The sequence below is a fragment of the Symsagittifera roscoffensis genome, chromosome 4 (assembly GCF_963678635.1).
Source record: "Symsagittifera roscoffensis chromosome 4, txSymRosc1.1, whole genome shotgun sequence".
NCBI lineage: Eukaryota > Metazoa > Xenacoelomorpha > Acoela > Convolutidae > Symsagittifera > Symsagittifera roscoffensis.
This window is the reverse complement of record NC_087065.1, coordinates 36,414,928-36,432,968: the sequence shown is the minus strand read 5'-3', so window position 1 is coordinate 36,432,968 and position 18,041 is coordinate 36,414,928. Positions and strand designations below refer to the sequence as shown.

General features: G+C 39.1%; 1 protein-coding gene across 1 annotated transcript in view; it reads right to left on the bottom strand.

The window, feature by feature from the left end:
• The window catches only part of LOC134845158 (mucin-2-like), a 428,810-nt gene that overhangs the window by 157,467 nt on the left and 253,302 nt on the right, over window positions 1–18,041 (bottom strand). The window lies entirely within an intron of this gene.

Sequence of the window (18,041 nt, the reverse complement as noted above, 5' to 3'; positions counted from 1 at the left end):
AATAATGAACAGCAGCTGCTTGTGAATTGTCGAAAAAATGATTGATTCGCTTCGTATGGCCAACTTGCCATCTGAAATCGCCAGTAAAAAGGACAGATTTTTCTTTGGAAACTACTAGGAACATTACTGAACCTGGACAGTGACCTGTAGGAATAAGAGTGACAGTTAGGGTATGAGTCTCGTCCCCTTCTAATGAAACATTCAAAGTTGTCTCATTATCTGAATCCAGAGGTACTATATATGGAGTTAAATGAATATAAAGCGCTAATGCACTCAACAAAGCAGCCGAAACTTTATGACAATAATTTTTCAAGATATAATGTTTTAACCTTTCGAAGAGCTCAGGCTCATTAAGGCCCACCATGTGATCTGTATGACAGTGCGAAAGAAAATAAACCGTAGATTTGAGGATCTCACGGTTGAAGCGATCAATTGTAACCCCAGAAAATATTTCTATAGTTTGTAAGGAAGGAGAAGACCACCACATTTCAATCGTCATGAGCCCGTTTTGAGTGTAAGCATTTATCCTTAGTTAAGTTATACAGCCAAAATTTTTATCATTTGGGCGCATAATTAAGATTACATTAGTGGATCCGAAAAACAATAACAATTAGCTTCAGTAGCGCCGATTTTCTCGAGTCAAAAAGAAATACTTGGGAAATTCAATTCCATAACTATCATTAAAAATTTATCTAATTTAAACTACTATGTAGCACCTAGAAAACAAGCAGTAAAGTTCATCAGATGAGGCAATAGAGATAACTATGAGGCAATAAAGTGAAAGATAACGAAATCTAAAATTTTAGAAGAGAGAAAAAAGAGGACATAGATTGACTGTATTTGAGTCAGCACCATTTGAGACGGCGATTTGCACTAAAAAACTGTTTTCTAATGAAAATCTGAATTAAATTGGTAAAAATAATTTCTAAAGTGTTTTCTAAAGTCATAAAGGTCAAAAATAAGTTGTAATAGAAAAATCTACACAAAATGTCTTGAAAAACAGAACGACTGTGAAAACGGACTTCTGCTGATTTTGTGAGTTGAATTATCGGACTTAGTGATAAGTGAGGGTTGGCACACTGTTTGATAAGTGAGGGTTGGCATACTGTTTGATAAGTTAGAGTTGGCATCAAACTACATAATAATGGGACTTGTGGCTGCTGAGTTGAATTCAAACTTTGGGCGATTGTGTGTACTAAAAACAGTTTTCTAGAAAACTAGTCCTAAAAAATTTTAGTAATATTTTTTCGAGATTTGAGATTTTGAAACTTACTGATAACTCTGGCGGCATTTGAACTAAGGTGACGACAAGGTGACTGTTTTTGGAGACGGCTAAAAAACAGTTTTCTAAAAAAATTAATCAAAAACCTTTTTAGTACTCTATTTTGAGATTTGAGATTTTTAAACTTACTGATAAGTGAGGTTACTGATACATGATCACTGTTTATCTACGGCGAAAACGATTGTGGCATGTAAGCATGGTGACACGTTGACTGATTTTAGTGAAGGCTAAAAGTGAAGACAAGATGACTGTTTCTAGCGACGATTAAAAAAATCAGTTTTCTAGTAAACTAGTCAAAAACCGTTTTAGTAATATATTTTGAGATTTGAGATTTTGAAACTTACTAATAAGTAGGGGTACTGATACATGATCACTGTTTATCTACGGCAAAAACGATGGTGGCATGTTAGCATGGTGACCTGTTGACTGTTTTTAGTGACGGCTAAAAGTGACGGCTAGATGACTGTATTTAGTGACGGCTAAAAAAAGTTTTCTAATAAACTAGTCATAAACCATTTTAGTATTATATTTTGAGATTTGAGATTTTGAAACTAACTGATAAGTAAGGGCCTGTGTGATGGATACTGTGGGTAGGCATATACGGACTGCGGGTAGGCATATACGGCATACTGCCACGGCATTCGCACTAAAAAACAGTTTTCTAACAAACAGTTTTCACTAAAAAACTTTTTTCTAGTAAACTAGTCAAAAACTTTTTAGTTATCTATTTTGAGATTTTGAACCTTCACTATGAGGGTCCGACCCCAGGCTGGGATGACCCAGCGGTTCTTGCGCGTCCTCGATCCCGGGTCCGGCCTGGCAGGTTTGCAGTCGCGGTGACTGACGGCGCTGCTCGTCCGCGACTGCGCCCCCGCCAGCTTGCCCAATTATAGGGCATGTCGTCATCACTCGAGGAGACCTCTCCCTGACCACAGCGTGCCCGCGACCGCGAGCCCGCAAGTAGGAGAACGCAAGAGCGTCCAGGGCAGTGATCTCCTCCTCGTCACTGCCCGAGAGCAGTTCAGAGTCGGAGACACTCCTCAGTTGCTCCTGTTCCGACTCCGAGTCGGAGTCGGAGTCACGGTAGGGCACCACTGTCTCGACTTCGATCTGGTCTCCTCCCTCCTCATCGTCATCCTCATCATGTGTATCCTCGTCTCTGTCAGAGGAACTAAACAATGGTAAAACATGATCGATATGGAGGAAGGGCTGGATGTTCTTTTGTGGTTTACTTTGAGAAGTTCAAGTTAGTGGTCAAAAATGGAAAAAAGAGGTTGTTCGCGTGGCAACAGGCTTAGTTAGTTTAAACAAGGTCAAAAGCAATAGTTACAAGTGCGGCAGGAAGCTAGTGAAAAGCGGCAAACTCTGCCGACAGAAGGGGCACTTTGGATGAGGCTTATCCTGCACCTTCCGCCAGCAGACAAAGCACAGCTCTTGCTCCACAGCCACATCGTGTATCTGGTACAGATTCCGTCCATCATGACAGCAGATAAGGCGCATTTCACTATCATTTGAAGTAGTCGCATTCGTGTTTTCTGAAAATCAGTAATTCAGTTAGTTACTCAAACTGCATTCTAAAAATTAGAATCAAATTTCAATTCATAGAAAACAAAACTGTTTTGAAAATATCAATCAATAAAAACTGTCCAGATTATTTATTTGAAAGTGGTATTAGAAATACTTCAGGCCCTTTTGACTGATATTTGGGCAGGCAATGCCCCCACTGGCAATTTTTTGTATGACCCACGATGGTGTTGGAAGAAACTGTCCAATCTCTTCTTTATTCGCCAGCCTTTCCTTAGTTGTTGGCTTAAAAAACGAAACTATCAAAAATTAGCATGAGAAGTTAAAATGAGTTTTTGGGATGAATTAAGCATTTCAGTAAACGGGATGACGAAACTCAATTTTGGGATCAATTGAGTATTTCAGTATATGCGATTAAACTGGGTGCAGTTTTTGGAATACGGAAGTAAGTATTTCAGTATTTGGGATGAAATTCGACCAGAAGTACTTACGTAAATTATTCTGGCAAGGTGGTTATCTAAGGCTTTGTCGTGCGCCTTCAGAATTCTCCAGACCTCCTCCAGATCTTCTAATTCTTGCGGCGGGATCGCGTCTCTGGTGCTATAAAAATATCTTTCTCGATTTTCATTTATTTCGACAAAATTTTATCAGTTTAATCTTTGATACTAACCACAGATGCACCATAAGCTCATTCAGATTAAACATCGGAAAAGCAGGGTAGCCTTCATGTCGGTGTTGTGTGTCGAAAACCTCTGGCAGCCGTCAGCAGGTGTCCACGATGAATGAAATTGACACCCAGAGCCACTGACTCTGAATGCGTTTCATTCAGGGGTATCATGCCAGCTGGCATAAAAATGGCCCAGCGCTCCGTCGGAACAATTTACTGACACCCTCCAGCATCACAGCGAGGGCCATCCCCGTGAAACATCGGTTTCTAACCCAGAGGTTGCTGCATCAGAGGTTCCTGGAATATCTGCTAGTTCTTGACCGACGGAGCCATCAAATAAAATGTTTTGCAGACTAAAAGAAAAAAGACCTGAATGGAACATATTTATATGTTTCGCTAAAAAATTTGTGCGCCAAACTTTGTTTAAGCTTTCACTAAAAAGTACATCACAGATGTACCGGAGAAATCCTGGTGAAATGGTTTTATTGCACCAGCCTGCGATAACAGCAGGTAGCTTGACTCCTTAATCGGTACTTCTGTCTTCTCCAACTTTCTTTTATGTATGTTTCCCAACGACACATCCTTGACTGCTTTTGGGTCAGAGAGTTTCGCGGCGGCCGACAAGGAAGCATCCGAGTCAATGATATTCCAGAACATTGGCGGCATTGATCGGAACAAAGTTTGAACATCAGCTGGCTTAATTGATTGTATATGTTCCCAGGATTGAACAGAAATGTGAGGTTAAACTTATTTGAAAACTGGAGTCTTATTAGGAGTCTAATTATTTTAGAAACTGATTATCTTTCCCTTTAAGATATACCGTCTAGCTCTGAGTTTCTCGGCGTATTCCTTCAAAATTTGGTCAATGAAATTGTCCCTATACATTCGGCTGCCAAACTGGCAACTATCCGCTAGTTGGCTTTTGAACCCTTTAATGAATTTAGCCAATAAACCAACCTTACTGGATCCAGCTGACAAGATCAACCGCAGGCACGCACTCTATTAGACTAGAGGCAGGCATGAACTAACAAAATACCCAAAAAAGAAGATCGAAATTTAATTATAACGACTCTGAGCAAGTTTTAGGTTCAGATGCTTACTTGTGAAAGTCTCTCTCTTAGTTTGCCATGATCAATCTGACTGGCACTCGTGCTACAAGAGCTGCCTGAAACCACGGCAAAACTGCGGTTTTTCCGCTTTCGGTATCCGCACCAGAGGAGGTCGTTCATCTGTTCTCATAATTTCCACAATCAGATGAGGTGGCGAAATGGAGCCTGGTAGAGGAAAGGAAAACTCTGGTACGAGAGGAAGTGGATCTGGCCTCAGACACGGTCTATTCGGTACCTCGGGAAGTGGTACCATCCTAATTGGCGCAGCTGGCGCACCGATGGGCAAATTGGCGCACCGATGGGTGACTTCCGAGGTAAGTTCATCGATAGTTCTTGTCACTTCTGGAGCGGTAACTGTTGTATCAACAGTACCTGGAGCAGTGCCGTTGGAGCAGTGCCGTCGTTCATTGATAGTACTTGTCACTTCTAGAGCAGTAACTGTAGTACCAACAACACCTGGAGCAGTGCCCTTGGAGATTTTACCGTCATTCAGTGAAATAGAAGGCTAAAACAGTGATGTTGATTTAATTGCACACTATATTATGTTAAAGAAAAACGGTGTTACATACAATTTGAATCGTCAAAATGGGTTCCTCAATCTCCAGCTCCATTTTGCAACAAAACGTCGCCAATTGTTCCTGCTTGTACCCGCTCGTCGCATCTTGCTCGTTTGGTTCCTGCTTGCACCAGGTAGTCGTCACACCATGCCCATTTCTGCCTTGCTCATGTTTGTTCCAGGAGGTCGTCCTGCTCGTCGTCTTGGTTTTGGTCGACTTTCTGCTGGTTCCCAACGCATTTCTTGCGGTATTCCGTCTCGTCGTCGGCCTCTTTGTCGTTGTCGTAATACATTCTAGTTGCGCGGGCGTGGACTGAATTATTTGGCTTAGCGATAAAACAGTTTGAATATGAATTCAATAAACATATCTTATTTTATATCATATTTCAAAATCACCCATCTTCACTCACTCTGATCATCGCCAATTTCATCCTCGCAGATCAAATTTGCCCTCCTCTGCTTCGCTCTGATTGGTAATTGGCACCCCTCGTAAGTGTCCTGCACAAAGTTATAATTTTTCCTAGTGGGAGAGAGCAGCTTTCGTTTGGGCCCAGATCTTAGATTGGCTCTTATTCTCTCCCAGCATCCAGACAACAAATGCTCTGCAGTTCTGTAGCAGTCGCTAAAGCCCTCCGTGCCACAGAACATGCAAGTCAGTTTCTGCAGTTTCGCATCCCTCTTCTGGCATCGCTTTTCAGCAAAATGGCGGACCTTGTTGCTTTTTTGCGAAAATTGTAGTTCGCACTCTGGAAACCAAAAGAAAAATAAAATCAGTCCAAGAAAGGATTATTAGCAAAGCCCTCCATACATATAAAATTGATTCATATGTGAGGTGGGGGAAAAGAAAAAAGGTCCAATGATTTTAGTGGAATCCGCAAATTCTTAATCACTATCTGTATCATTTTATTTAAAAACCAGGATCAAACATTTTAGAATTTTTGCCACATCAAAATTAAGATACGCTTCAGGATGGGAAACCGGTACCTCAATTGTGAAATGCGAGCCTTAAATTTTATTATTATATACATTTTTTAATAAAAAACGTTTTTAGGCCAAAATAATTGTGATGCACGTTTACTTCGTTGTTTTAAAAACGTCCTGCAGAGGCGCGGATTTAATCCCTTAACCTTTTTTTTGGGTGCCATATTCTTTACCTCCAGGCAATCAGACTCCTTTAGTATCCTAATATGAACATTAAGAATCATGTTAAACTTACTTTTGCACTCGAAGCCAGTCATGTATCGGGTTCATCGGAAACGAATCAAGGAAATAAAATCAAAATTAAAACCGAATCAGATCTGAAAATAATTTTACATTAAATTGATAGCATCAACCGCGGTTTTTCAATTTTAAAAAATCAATTTTCAAGAAATATACATTTAAATTCAAATTCTTGATGGCATATTCGTTGCAAGGTATCATAAATGAGAGAAAATAACAGGATCCAAAACCGCGCTTTTGGATATTGTTATTTTCTCCCCTCTGCGGTACCTTTGTATCGACCCGGGTTGCCCACCAAAAGGCGCAAACCGGGGAATATCACCCTAAAGATATATCCCCTTAAATTGCCCCCATGAATTTTGTAGCCTGTTAACTACCCCCCCCCCCCATTTTAAAGTCCCAAATACTGATTATAATTCGTTGCAGTTCTGCAAAATCCCAAATACTCATTACAGTTCGCTGCAGTTCTGCTAAATCCCTAACACTGACAAAATCCCAATTACTGACAAAAAGTTCTGCAATTGCAGAACTTTTTGTCAGTAATTGGGATTTTGTCAATATTTTGGATTTAGTCAATATTTGCGATTAGTCAGTATTTGGGATTTTGTCAGTAATTGGGATTTTGTCAGTATTTGGGAATTTGTCAGTAATTGGGATTTTGTCAATATTTAGGATTTTGTCAGCATTTGGGATTTTATCATTAATTGGGATTTTATCAGTATTTGGGATTTTGTCAGTATTTGGGATTTAGTCAGTATTGGGATTTTGTCAGTGTTTGAGATTTTGTCAGTGTTTGGGATTTTGTCAGTAATTGGGATTTTGTCAGTATTTGGGATTTTGTCAGTATTTAGGATTTCGTCAATATTTGGGATTTTGTCAGTATTGGGATTTTGTCAGTTTTTGGGATTTCACAACTGCAGTGATGTTGAGGGCTAAAACAGTGATATTGATTTTATTGCACACTATATTATATAAAAGAAAAACGGTGTTTTGTTACATACAATTTGAATGATCAAAATGGGTTACTCATCTTCCGGCTCCATTTTGCACCAAAACAACGCCAATTGTTCCTGCTTGTACCCGCTCGTCGCATCTGGCTCGTTTGGTTCCTGCTTGCACCAGGTAGTCGTCACATCATGCCCACTTCTGCCTCGCTCATGTTTGTTCCAGGAGCTCGTCCTGCTAGTCGTCTTGGTCTTGGTCGTCTTTCTGCTGGTTCCCAACGCATTTCTTACGGTAGTCCGTCTCGTCGTCTGCCTCTTTGTCGTTGTCGTGATACATTCTAGTTGCGCAGGCGTGGAGTAAATTATTTGACTGAGCGATAAAACAGATTGAATATGAAGTCAAAAAACATATCTTATTTTATATCATATTTCAAAAGCACACATCTTCATTCACTCTGATCATCGCCGATTTCATCCTTGCAGATCAAATTTGTCCTCCTCTGCTTCGCTCTGAATGGTAATTGGCACCCCTCGTAAGTGTCCCGCACAAAGTTATAATTTTTCCTCGTGGGAGAGAGCAGCTTTCGTTTGAACCCAGATCGGTAATGAATAAATGAAATCAAATCAAAATTAAAACCGAATCAGATCTGAAAATAATTTTAAATTAAATTGATAGCATCAACTGCGGTTTTTCAATTTTAAAAAATCAATTTTCAAGAAATATTACTTTAAATTTAAATTCTTGATGGCATATTCTTTACAAGGTACCATAAAGGGGAGAAAATAACAGGATCTAAAAACGCGGTTTTGGATCATGTTATTTTCTCCCCTCTGCGGTATCTTTGTATCGACCCGGGTTGCCCACCAAAAGGCGCAAACCGGGGAATATCACCCTATAAAGATTAATCCCCCTAAATTGCCCCCACGAACACTGATTATAGTTTGTTGCAATTCTGCAAAATCCCAAATACTGATTATAGTTCGTTGCAGTTCTGCTAAATCCCAAATACAGACAAAATCCCAATTACTGACAAAAAGTTCTGCAATTGCAGAACTTTTTGTCAGTAATTGGGATTTTGTCAATATTTGGGATTTTGTCAGTATTTGGGATTTTGTCAGTAATTAGGATTTTGTCAGTATTTGGGATTTCGTCAGTAATTGGGTTTGTATCAATATTTGGGATTTTGTCAGCATTTGGGATTTTGTCAGTAATTGGGATTTTGTCAGTTTGGGATTTTTTCATTAATTGGGATTTTGTCATTATTTGGGATTTTGTCAGTAATTGGGATTTTGTCAGTACAGGGATTTTGTCAGTATTTGGGATTTTGCAACTGCAAAAAATTTCTCAGTGTAAATTGAGATTTTCTCATTGATTTAGTATTTGTAATTTAAATTGGAACGAAATTGGAACGAAATTAGAACGAAATTGGAACGAACTGATCAGTATTTGAGATTGATTTGAACTGCAACAAGAACTAATGAGGTTTTGCAAAACTAGAACACACTATTTCAGTTTTTAGGATAGGCAATAGCCTGCGCGACGCCATCGCACATTCCTTTTGGTCAAAATTTGAGATTTTCAGTATTTGGGATAGACTGCACCGGCTCCATTACACATTCCTCTCCGTCAAGATTTGAGATTTTACAAACCTCGAACGAAGGACTACTTCAGTATTTGGGATGAGAAATAGACTGAACGGCGCCATTAACTCCTGTCAGTTTTGAGATTTTGCAAATCCGAACGGACTATTTCCTTATTTGGGGTGGGATAATAAACTAAACGGCTACACATACAATTCAGAAACGATGAGATAATTAGTGTTTTGTTTACTGGAAAAATTATTGTAGAAGGTGAAACACTTTTTTTAACAAAGCATATACCAGGAAAAATGAGGAGCGTATATGAGAAGCGTATGATAATCAAAAATTATGAATTCTAACACTTGAAATCCAATTAATCAAACTCAAGAAACACTAATTAGTGACTCTTTTAGTTGAAGGCTTAGAAAGTATCGAAACAATTATGACTCTAGCTGGCTATGAAGTCTAAACGCTGGCTTTGGAGATTAACCCAACTTTGGCCAAATCGGTTAGGCCAAGTTAAAAACCTCAGGAAAAAAGGGTTTAACCTAAAAATAAACGGTATAGTTAAGCTGGGTGTTTCAAGAATCATTGATCTCCTCCGATTACCATAACCTTTGGTTTATCTCCTCCGATTACCATAATCACTTCGATTATGAAATCTAAACACTTGAAAATTGAAGAAACAATTAATGATTATTTTAGTTGACGGCTTAAAAAGTATCGAAACAATTATGACGCTGAGAAGCTTTATAATTGTTTCGATGAAATTGGCCAAGCCGGTTAGGCGAAGTTAAAAGTCACACCAGAATCCACAATAAATTTTCTAATTAAGCAAATTGGCAATTCCATGGATATGAAAAACTAAAGTAACACCCTCTATTTATTCATCACTGCACCTCTTTCAAGTTCAGTTTGGAAATCTTCTAAATTCATTCGGAACTGCACCTGAAACCATTCCGACAAAGAAAACCGACACGAAAATCGACAAAAACCGATACGACACTTGACGTACCGACAAACAAACCGACATAAGAATCGACAGCCAAATAACCGAGATACGAATCGGGACGCACAAACCGACGCGTACGAAACGACATACAATTGAACCACTCGCCGGATACAAAAAAAACGACTCTTCGATGACCGAGAAAAGTATAGATCAACAATTGTGAAATCGCTATTCGATAGCATCAAATAATTATCGAAAATTTGAAGACGCCAAAGTTCTTGACGAAATAGCAGGAAAAGAATTGGCAAACAAATATCGAACAGTGAAAAGACTAGTTTCAGAGATGGTCGATGAAACTACATTGCAAGTTGACGATCTTGTACGAAAAATAGCAGCACCACGGCAACGCAGTCATTCGATTGCAGTAGCAGCAGGAATTCTACGGGGCTTCAAGGAATTACCTTGGAACGAAAAACGGAGGAACCTGGCCAAGTTTCTCTTTTCACCGAATACGCACCTTTTAGTCTTATAAACCATCAGAACAGATCGACACCGCCCTTAGAACAAGTAGGAAATTTCATCAAGAACCCCGACATCAACAGAATTAGCAATCTCACAACCATTAGCTCTTCCATCACCATCAAGAAGTTCACCATCAAGAATTTTTTTATTGCCGCTGGTTATTGGTTTCTCTAAAGAGCAGTCATCTGATACAGTCTCGTGGTCCCACTGTATGTGTCAAATGACACTACACACTTTGCCCACTAATTTGCGAGCCAGAGACTGGTAAAAGACTTGAACTCATTGTGCCATTTCGAAAAAAGTTACCAAAGACGTCACTGGTCAGCATCGAAGACATTCGATACGTTTGTCCAGATGTAACCCACATGATTACTCGATGTGTGGAAACAGATCTTCGTAAAATGGCACAAAAAATAATCAATGATATGCATCCTCACGAAAAGTTTGCCATTCAGCGCTTTGAGGAAAATTTGACCAGACGGGAGGGCCAAAAAGTCATTTTTTCATTTCACCACTGTCTCGATAGGAGGAACAGACAAAGCTGGCAAAGTGGGCGGAGTCTCGTTTTCTGGAGCCTGTGCGCTGACTGTCATCGCTGACAAGGAAGAAATGAAAAAGGCAAGCACAAAAATTGAACAGTGAAAATACTAGTTTCAGAAATGGTCGATGGAACTACATTGGAAGTTGACGAGCTTGTACGAAAAATAGCAATACCACGGCAACGCAATCATTCGATTGCAGTAGCAGCAGGAATCACGCAGATGTTATTTCTACGGGGCTTCAAGGAAATACCGTGGATCGAAAAATGGAGGAACCTGGTCAAGTTTCTCTTTTCAGAAACAATGCTACCCAAATACTCACCTTCTAGTGTTATAAACCATCAGAACAGATCAACACCGCCCTTAGAACAGTTAGGAAGTTCATCAAGAACCCCGACATCAACAGAATCAGCAATATAACAACCATTAACTCTTCCATCACCCTCAGAACCATCAAGAAGTTTTTGTTGAGGCTGGTTATTGGTTTCTCTAATGAGCAGTCATTTGATACAGTCTCGTGATCCCACTGTATGTGTCAAATGACACTAAACACTTTGCCCATTAACTTGCGAGCCAGAGACTGCTAAAAGACCTGAACTCATTGTGCCATTTCGAAAAAAGTTACCAAAGACGTCACTGGTCAGCATCGAAGACTTTCGATACGTTTGTCCAGATGCCACCCACATGATTACTCGATGTGTGGAAACAGTTCTTCGTAAAATGACACACAAAAAATTTGCCATTCAGTGCTTTGAGGAAAGTTTGACCAGACGGGGGGCCAAAAAGTCATTTTTTTATTCCACCACTGTCTCGATAGGAGGAACAGACAAAGCTGGCAAAGTGGGTGGAGTCTCTCTTTCTGGAATCTGTGCATTGACTGTCATCGCTGACAAGGAAGAAATGAAAGAGGCTAGCACAGAAATTGAACAGTGAAAAGACTAGTTTCAGAAATAGTCGATGGAACTACATTGGAAGTTGACGATCTTGTACGAAAAATAGCAATACCAATGCAACGCAGTCATTCGATTGCAGTAGCAGCAGGAATCATGCAGATGTTATTTCTACGGGGCTTCAAGGTAATACCGTGGAACGAAAAACGGAGGAACCTGGTCAAGTTGCTCTTTTCAGAAGCAATGCTACCCGAATACTGACCATCAGAACAGATCGACACCGCCCTTAGAATAGTTAGGAATTTCATCAAGAACCCCGACATCAACAGAATCAGCAACCTCACAACCATAAGCTCTTCCATCACCCTCAGAACCATCAAACCGCATCCTTATACAAGCACCATCATATTCAGTTCTCGAAGCATGTGATTCCTTGCAACACTACTCGGAAGAGAGCACTGGAGAAACTACAATAATGGCGCACTCCAAAAGGGTTCGAAAGATTTTGGCGCCAAGCTCTGTTTTCTGTTCGATGTCATAGAATTAGCCTCCAAAGACTAATAAAAGTCGCTGAAAAAGAGTCCCAGAGAATAAAATGCGGTAAAGGTGGTCGCAGAAAGTGTAGATTTACTTTTTTCGACCCGTTTTATAATTAATCGCTTATTTAAGAAACGGGGATCTTCGGAAGATTTCAAGTACGATTTGGCTAAAGCGACAAAAACCGGAAACGTTGACAAAATCATCAACACTTTTCAATCTCGGCTTGAAATTACAGGCTTCAAATAATTTGTTTCTTTTTCTAGACACGTTCGTCGAGCAACCGTTGAAATAGTGGTTCAGTTTACAAACTTCTGTAAGCCCGAGAAAACTTTTTCTGGATTTCGAGGTGACCTAGTTTCTTGCGTCAAAGCAGTTGCGTTTATTTCACTGAAATCCACGGAGCTTCAAGGATTACGCGTGGATATCAGGGGAGACAGCTGTGAGAATTGTGGTGTGGAGGTTGCCAGGCTCTCGTTTAGGCTCCTCGATGTCAACACTAGTGTACAGTCGACTATCAGCCTTTTCTGTTTCGCAGGTAAGTCAATTTTGTTTTGGAAAAACATCTCTCATGATTATTAGTCTCGGCATTGCTTATATGTTATATATAGTCAGTATGGTTCCTAATTATATTCAGTATGGGTCCTAATTAACTTAACTAGGCACTTTGGCTCCACGCAGTACGAACTTCCAAAAACAATATTTGTCCAATGGATCAAAGCGCAAAATATATCTGCGTACGGAAAAAAACCAATGCGGAATTTAAGAGTAAATAGTTAATCATTGTTAATGGAATCCTCAGTCAAGGCTTAAAACACTGAGAATTTAAATTTATGAATGTACGTACCCTTTTAATTAATTTTATCGTTAAATTCAGCGTACTGGGAAAAAGACAGCAGATACGCTATGGAGCAGAACGTTGGTACCACCACAGCAGGCGACCAAGAATCGGGTGGTTGTAGAGCCAAACAAACTCCCTAAGACAGTTAGGAGCAAAGCTGACCTATAGTGGCGATTCATCATTTTTGTTGCGGCTGGTTATTGGTTTCTCTAATGAGCACTCATCTGTTACAGTCTCGTGGCTCCCATTGTATGTGTCGAATGACACTACACACTTTGCCAACTAACTTGCGAGCCAGAGACTGGTAAAAGAACTGAACTCAATGTGCCATTTCGGAAAAAGTTACTAAAGACGTCACTGGTCAGCATCGAAGACATTCGATACGTTTGTCCAGATGCCACCCATATGATTACTCGATGTGTGGAAACAGTTCTTCGTAAAATGGCACAAAAAATAATCGATGATATGTATCCTCACGAAAAGTTTGCCATTCAGGTCTTTGAGGAAAGTTTGACCAGACGGGGGGCCAAAAAGCAATTTTTTCATTTCAGCACTGTCTCGATAGGAGGAACAGACAAAGCTGGCAAAGTGCGTGTAGTCTCTCTTTCTGGAATCTGTTCGCTGACTATCATCGCTGACAAGGAAGAAATGAAAGGGGCTAGCACAGAAATTGAAGATCTTTTTGAAAGATTATGAAAAAATGAAGTTGTTGTTCGTCTTAAAGAAAATACAGATACGTACGTTAAGTCTGTAAAAGTGCGACAAGTCATCTTCCCGAGTCTCTTCTCAAAATTTCCTGGAAAAACCCTCGGGTGCATCCCCACTAAAGATGCCAGTGAATTTCTGGGAAAGAGTTTGAATTAATGCACGCAATTAGTAAGAGCGAGAGGTAATTTTGACGCTATAGAGTACAAAAAGTGGGCTGAAATTTTTTATATATTTTCAGTGCTTATCTTTGGAGAACAAGGATTGACTCCCTAAAACTAAAATTACTCCTAAGGCCACAGCTTGTAGTGAGCATTTTTAATCCCTGGGAACATTTTTGCGTAGCTCTCGAAAAATCCAACCACCATGCGTACAAGGATTTTCAAAGTAGGACAAGGCGAGGCGGAGGAAGATTGCATAACCAAGACCCATTATTCCTCGAAATGTTTTTTTTTCATTCTGCAAGTTCATCAAATCTGGCAAGTGCAGACGTAGTTTTCTAAACAATGCGGGAGGCCTCTTGGGAGGAACCAATCTCATCCCGTCGTACTTACAAATATGTCAAAAAAATCTAGAATTTCCGAAAGTTGCCGTCAGTAAAAAGCGTCCATCTAGTTTGCTGCTTTCTGGTTTGCGATTTTATGTTTTGGGTACTTTCGGATGTACAAGAGCAGCAATTGCGGGAAAGAAAGCAAAACCGAATCTAGCACCACAAGCTATGGTGGAAAAAAGGATCCATGATTTAGGAGGTATTGTCCTAACCAAAGACAATGCACAAACCAATCTTCGGGGGACAATCCAAGACACCTAACTGCTTTCTTCTGCTGAAAGATGACAAACATTTGGTCAAAAGAACGATGACTGTAGAGGAACGGTTGCAAAAACAAGTAGCTAAAAACGAGTCAACAACTGATTTGGAATCTAGTGATACTGTGCAAAAACCAAACGAAAGAGCTGGCAAAAAAAAACTGTCACCTGATGCCCTCCAGTGCCGTAAACATTGCGAGTAGTGATATCAAGTTTTTGAAGCTAGAATACCTAGTTGACTTGACTCTCTTTACTCTGATTCAGTTATTGATCCGACATATTACCAGCTACATCCGGGGAGTGAATTTTCAGCCAATTACGTCAATGACAAGCGACCACTTTTGATGGAGCAATGTCAAACTAGCGGTGAAAGTAAGGTTTCTGCAATCGTGGCTCTAAGGAACCATAGAGCTGAAAAATCACCGCAGATTCTAAATACTGAACCCCAAGTACCCCTTCGTGTAGCTGAACAATCTCAGCCCACATAGTACTCAGCTCACAACAGCACAACCAAACGAAGGATCAATTTCGACGAGTTCAGTGTTAAAACGACGTTCAAGTAACCCACGCTAGTGGTATGCCCTACATATCCCGTCGAGGGCCTTTCTTGGGGTCCTTTCGTGGGGTCTAGGACAAAAAGCCGACGTGACTTCAAGCCAAAGGGACTTCAGGCCGAAATTGAAACTTTACAAGCACCTCTAATTGCTTTTTTTTATTGGCATCCGTTAAAAATATCATAATTGTACCAAGTTCGGGCGACAATGAGTCTGGGTGGCTCCCAGATGATACCTTCAGTGCCGGTTAATTCTCACCTCTGGAAAAGGTGAGGGGAACCCGAGTAACTGTTTTATATGATCTCACGTAAAATAAATTTGTATTAGAGCGCGACAGTTTGTTTTTATTGATTCCACAAACTGTTGGCTGATTACGCAGATAGTAAATGAGATATCCAGCAAAAACCAGTTTGAACAATGGCTAGCTAAAACAACGAATGCGGAAATTACGAACAAATACTTAACCATTGTCTGTGGAACCCACGAACAAATCTCAAATCATTAATCAACTAAATTTGTAAATATACCCTTTTAGAATTTAAAATCTTGGGTCAAAAACAGTCATGCTTTTGGCTTGACGCAACCAATTGAAACCGTCAAACCAAACAATTTGATTAGTTAAATTCCATAATTACTTAAAAAATGCCTAGGGATAAGTTTTTTTTAACAATGTTGTGATTTTGGTTTAATTCGGCTAAAAAGAGGCTAGCACAGAAATTGAGTGGAGACGTAGTTTTCTAAACAATGCGTAAGTAAGATATCCAGCAATAACCAGTTTGAACAATGGCTAGCTAGAACAACGAATGCGGAAATTACGAACAAATACTTAACCATTGTCTGTGGAATCCACGAACAAATCTTAAATCATTACTTAAATAAATTCCTGGATATACTCTTTTAGAAATAAATATAAAAATAAAGATCTGAATGAAATAGCCATTTTGATTTGTAAATCCGTAATTCGATAACCCAGCAGCATTGAGCAATGAATATAGCTAGAACAACGAATGCGGAATTTACGAACAAAGACTTAACCATTATCTGTGGAATCCATGAACAAATCTCAAATCATTACTCAACTAAATTTGTAAATATACCCTTATAGAATTTAAAATCTTGGGTCAAAAACAGTCATGCTTTTGGCTTGACGCAACCAATTGAAACCGTCAAACCAAACAATTCGATCAGTTAAATTCCATAAATACTTTAAAAAATGCCTGGGGATAAAAAATTTTTAACAATGTTGTGATTTTGGTTTAACTCGGCTAAATTTTTTTTATATATCAGCTGTTATTGTAAGAACTCATTCCGTTTTCATTATAGGATGTATTAACAGTGCAGTTTTAAAGAATTAGGATTAACAACTAATCGTAGTTTTAAATTTAAAACTCTGGCATACCCCGAATCAATTCGTTAACGCCCCAGAATGTAAATTCGAATTAACTCTTAGCAGCCAGAGATTCAAATTTGAAGCTATTAAAATCATTTCTTAAATCATTACTTAACTAAATTCGTGGATATACCCTATTACAATTTCAAATTTGGTTGAAAACGGCCATTTTGATTTCTACATTTAGTTTTCCTATGTGTATCATAAATAAGGTTTTTGGACCCATTCTGCTCTTAGCCCTTTCTGCTTATTGATCCGCCTCCCATAGATAATTATTGACATATCCCAGCAAGTCTTTGTAGCCGTGTCAAAAACAGTCATGCTTGCGGCTTAACGCAACCAATTGAAATTGTCAAACCAAATAAATTCATCAAAATTATTCATTATGAAGTTGAATTTCATTATTAATTGATAAAATGCCTAGGGATAAAATAATTTTAACAATGTTGTTGATTTTGATTTAACTCGACTAAATGAAATTTCATGTATTAACTGTTATTGTAAGAACTGATTCCATTTTCATTATAGGATGGATTAACAGTGACAACTAATCGTAGTTTTAAATTTGAAACTATGGCATACTACAAATTATTTCGTGAACGCTCCAGAATGTAAATTCAAATTGAGTTGTAGCCTCCATAAGTTCAAATTTGAAGCTATTAAAATAAGGTTTAACGTCAACTTTTTATAGGGATCAAGCGTCAAAAACATAGCCTATGCCGAAGTTCAATGTCACCTTGCACAGTTGCTCACTACGGAGGTTGACATTCAACCTTGTGGTAGATTCTGGTTGAGGTTATGGTTTTCACAATTGTAGTCATCGCAATAACTTTCACATTCCAGCTCTGCAGATCTGTTTTCTTTTAACAAACACGGTTAAAAAAAACTAGACTTCGCAAAATTTTACCGTTTTAAATACAATAAAATTAGACTGACTGCCGGTCGCTGTAAATCCAATTGTAAATTTATTTCTCCCGTCGGGAACGAGTAATTCAAGCGATGTGATTAGTCAAACACGAATTGATATATCTTAAACTTCATTTAATTAAAGAATTATTACTGCTATTATTTATCGCTAGATAATTCGCTTTTTAACTACAAAATCATTTCGTTTTTGGCCCTATTATTTTTCATAATGCTGAACGATCGTTTGCTACCAAAAAGATTGAGTACCACGGAAACTTCATCATCGAATTTTTCTGATCCTTTAGTAATCGTCCCAGATTGGTCTGCTAAACGATCGGTCCCCGTACCAGAGGAACACAATATTGCTTTGAAATTTAAACACAACCTTCTTAACAATGACCACTTTAACTTATTGAAACTCTACAAAGCTAACTTATCTTTACCTACTTCCCCAATTATACCAGAAAATCTGTGCTCCAAGAAGTTACTACAAATAATGACCAAGGATGTTGAA